General features: G+C 44.3%; 1 protein-coding gene across 1 annotated transcript in view; it reads right to left on the minus strand.

Annotated features, from left to right (window-relative positions):
* The window catches only part of SH3RF2 (SH3 domain containing ring finger 2), a 120,738-nt gene that overhangs the window by 28,643 nt on the left and 87,368 nt on the right, over positions 1-4,727 (minus strand). The window lies entirely within an intron of this gene.

Raw genomic sequence — 4,727 nt, forward strand, 5'->3', positions numbered from 1 at the left:
CAGCCATGGCTGGCTAAGAGAATAGACTTCTGGGGTTGTCTGACCTGGGCTTGAGTTTTGGCTTTGTAACTTATGTGAACCTCAGTTTCCTCATGTACGTGTATGAAGGAGGCAATAAGAGTACCTACCTCATGAGATTCTTGTGAGGATTTAATCACAAGAATGGATGCAAAGTGCTTTTCATAATGCACTCGCCTGAAATATCCAATAACGGGTTACTGCTACTGCTTTTCTTTTTTTCTTTTTTTTATTTTGAGGCAAAGCCTCACTATATTGCCCTCTATAGAGTGCTCTGGTATCATAGCTCACAGTAACCTCAAACTCTTGGGCTCAAGCAATTCTCTTGCGTCAGCCTCCCAAGTAGCTGGGACTATAGGTGTGTGCCACAATACCTGGTTATTTTGTTTGTTTGTTTGTTAGTTTGCAATTTGGCCGGGGCTACGTTTGAACCCACCACCCTCAGTATATGGGGCTGGCGCTCTACTCACTGAGCCACAGGCGCTGCCCAATACCTGGCTATTTTTAGAGATGAGGTCTCCATCTTGCTCAAATCTGTGAGCTCAGGCAATCTACCTGCCTCAGCCTCCCAAAGTGCTAGACTGCTATTGCTGTGATGACAGGGGAGGCCTGTGAGGCAGGTGTGTGGGGAAAGGATGCAGGTGATAGAACTTTCTCAGCAGCACTGGATTTAAGAAGGAAAGATTCCTTTTCTAGGACACAAGGGCCAGCCATGGCAGATTCCCTCTTGGGGAAGACCCAGAGAGGTGGCTGCCGGGGGACATGGATTTAGGAATCTTTCTTCTTTGACACTAGACTGGCCTGTGCTCAAGCATCCGAGGTTTCCAGTGAAGGGGAGCACTGGCACTTCTCTGCAGCTGTGCCCTGCATTGTCCTCTTGGGAGAGCAGAAAATGTAACTCACACATCAAATCACAAAGACAAAATCCTCCCCTCTAAGCCGGGTCCTCTGGTTGGCCTCCTGCCCTGCCACTCTGCTGCCATGTGCTCCTGAGCCCATGGGCTGCCACTGCCTTCAGGGTTGGGGCCTCATAGCAGAGTCTGTTGGGGTGGGTACTGTTAGTGCTTTTTGAAATGCCAAGGAACACAGAAATCTTAATAATCCTTGCCCTCCTGATCATTACAGTCCACTTAAAGAAGTAACTGTTTGGCAATAATTATAATTAAATCCTCTCACTGGGCCTCATTAAAAGCCATAAAAATTTAAATATGCAAAATTCTCCTCATGGCATTTACTCACAGAAAATGCTTGTTAAGCATCTACTCCACACCAAGTGCTGGGCCAGGTGCTGGGATTGGTGAAAAGGGTCCTGCACTCTCGAGCAGTGGAGACCGTGTATCCCAACTACTCCCCGTCCCACACCAGGGTCTGCCCTTAACGTTTTTCAGACAGGAGGTCTCTGAACATCTGGAAATTCCCATGTTCCACATACCTGTAAGACAGACTAAACAGCCTTACGTCCTTAGAAAGTGGCTTTTTAATGGTGGAAAGACTAGCCGTGGAGGTTATTTCCTGTGCTAAGGAACACAGACTCACAGGGAGAGCAGGGTGGGAAAAGTAGCAGAACAAAAGTCAGGAGACAAGGCAGTGTAAGGAACTGTAAGGAACTTGGGCTCGGAATTCAGGTTTCCCTGGTTATGGTCCTGACTTTGCTACTTTTTAAATTAGAATCACTGGCAAGTTATTTAACCTGCCTGGTCCTAAATCCCATCATCTGGTCTAGGTAGGCTTCAATAGCTTATTCTCTAAGGCAGTGTTTTTCGACCTTTTTTTATCTCATGGCACACTTGAACCTATAGTTAAACTTCTGTGGCACACTTAAATTATGTTGATTAAAAAAAAAAAAAGGCGTAAAAGAAAGAAAGAATATACTTTGCTGTGAACTTCTTTAGAAAATAATTTCATTGATGATCTTTCAAAATTTTCACTGCACACCAGTTGAAGGACTGCTCTAAGGACTTGTCAGTTTTTGTGAGTCTAATGACCTCACTTCATGGGTAAGGTGACCAGATTTTAACATTGGTAAAGTGGGACACCATTGACGGGGGTGGGGGGGGTGCTTAATTACAAATTTGGTCTATGTGGAGCAACAAAAATTTTCATAGAATGCAAAAATAGTATTGGAATATATATTTTTAATTTCAACATAAGTACAATTTACAAATATAATACATTAAAAAAAATTATGTATAGGGTGGTACCTGTGGCTCAAAGGAGTAGGGTACTGATCCACCTGGGTGACCTTGCTTAGGAGGGGAGTAGGAAGTTTACATTAGCCTTTTCATTTCCAAATGAAGTTATATTAACCTCTTCATTCCCAAATGGAGTTACATTAACCTTTTCAGCAGCCATATATTCCCTCCCCTTGTCCTGCTGTTCCCTAGCTTGTCGTGTATTCTTTCCAAAAATCGGGACTTTTTAAAAACGCCATGGGACACAGGACAAATTGTTAAAAATCAGGACTGTCCTGCCAAAAGCGGACGTCTGGTCACCTTACTTCAGGGGAGATGGTTAGTGAAGCTAATTGAAATCAGACTGAACTAAAAGAAAAGTTGATTTAAAAAAAAAGTTCCTTCTAAGGAATTTAGTGAGCCCCAAAGTCATTTCACAATGTCAAGTTCATCCTGGCATCTTTAGAAAGTTTTGTTTTTGCCATCTGTTTGCTATCTCGATTATCTAAAAAATTTCTCAAAGGATATTATAGCAACAACAATGGACTTTTTTTTGAGACAGAGTCTCCCTCTGTCACCCTGGCTAGAGTGCAGTGGCATCATCACAGCTCACAGCAACCTAAAACTCCTGGGCTCAAGTGATCCTCTTGCCTCAGTCTCCCAAGTAGCTGGGATTACAGGTACTGGCCCACTATGCCCAGCTGATCTTTCCATTGTTAGCAGAGACAGGGTCTTGTTCTTCCTTAGGCTAGTCTTGAACTCTGTGAGCTCAAATGATCCTCCCATCTCGGCCTCCCAGAGTGCTAGGATTATAGGTGTGAGCTGCCATCCCTGGCCTTTCTTCTAAATTATTATTACAGCCTTGGAAAAATACTGCATATTGAGGCTGAGACCTTGATTAATCATATAACAATTTTTCTTCTCATGAGATTAATAGTATGCAGCCACAGAGTCCAGCACACTTTGAGAATCCTTTCTAGAGATAGACTCAGGTATCTACAACAAGTGAAAAAGACACGGAATGTTTCCAAAGCCATCACTTAAAATCCTTTCTGGACAGTGCGCTTGCTGGCTTTGCAAGATTCTGTAGAAATGGGAATCTTGCAATTCCCAATGAGGGCAGGGACTGTGCTTTCTTGTCATAGCTGGTCCCTCATTGTCTCAAACCATATTTAAACACTCACTTTTGATTGGCTGCGCCTTCCCCCACCCCCACCAGGGACACACTATTCCTGCCTGCAGCACCCAAGGAGATTCACCTGCTCTGCCACGCAGCCTCTGCTGTCTTATCCTCTTACTGAGTGAACCTTGCCAGTTTGGGACCCTGGCTGATTGGACAACTGATGTAGCTCACCTTTCACAGTGCTATAGTTGATGGAAAATAAAGGGAGAGTAGGGCAGTGCCTGTGGCTCAAAGGAGTAGGGCACCAGCTCCATATACCGGAGGTGGTGGGTTCAAATTTGACCCTGGCCAAAAAAAGAAAGGGAGAGTAAAACCTTTCAGATAATCTCTGTTTCCAGGTATCTTGATATTTTTATCTCATTGTGCTCAAAAGAAATGAAAACATTCGCTTACATTAAGAAGGAGGAAATCTCTAATTTTGGCCCATCCTTACAACAAACATAAATCCGTTTGTACCCCCAGACTTTTGAACAATACCTAAGCACCCAATAGATGTTCGCTGAGTCTGCTTTCAGGAAGGTCAGCGGCTCCAAACCATCTGGGACGATGTGAAGGGACTGTTCTCCCAGTTTTCTCTTGGAGTTAAGAATTTGTTAACACCAAAGAATTGATTTATATTTGGCGGCGGGGAGAGGGGTGTCACTTTTAGTTCTTAACCTTTCCTTGCTGTTACCGAACTCAGTCTCTTTTCCCCACCAATGATTACTCACAAAGTGTGGCTGCCATTTTTCTCACAAGAAGGCTTAGGGGCAGTGCTCATGGATTTTGATTAAGGATCTCCGGCAAGATGTGGGGACACTGATTTGGGAGTGTCTGATCCTCTTCAATTGACAAGTGCTCTGAGCTCTAGGTGAGCAAATGTGAAAGATGAAAAAAGGTTGAAAAGAAAGTATAGTCCCGGTGGTGCCCGGAGCTCAGTGGGTAGGGCGCGGGCCACATACACTGAGGCTGGTGGGTTCGAATCCCGTCCGGGCCAGCTAAAAGAACAATGGCAACATAAAAAATAGCTGGGCGTTGAGGTGGGTGCCTGTAGTCCCAGCTACTTGGGAGGCTGAGGCAAGAGAATTGCTTGAGCCCAAGAGTTTGAGGTTGCTGTGAGTTGTGATGCCACAGGACTCTACCCAGGGTGACGGCTTGAGACTTTGTCACCAAAAAAAACCCCCCAAAAAAACAAAACCGAAAGAAATCATAGTCCCTGCCCTCAAGGAATGTGCGTGTAATCTTGCTGAGATAAGATGGGGAAAACCAAAACAAATTTCCAAAATCATAACCATCACAAGAGCTAACATGTATAGAATACTTGCTCAGGGCCACACATTCCTAAAGAGTCTATTATCTCATGTAATCTTCCCAAA

Source organism: Otolemur garnettii, unplaced genomic scaffold (genome assembly GCF_000181295.1).
Source record: "Otolemur garnettii isolate 467f Iridium unplaced genomic scaffold, OtoGar3 scaffold00003, whole genome shotgun sequence".
NCBI lineage: Eukaryota > Metazoa > Chordata > Mammalia > Primates > Galagidae > Otolemur > Otolemur garnettii.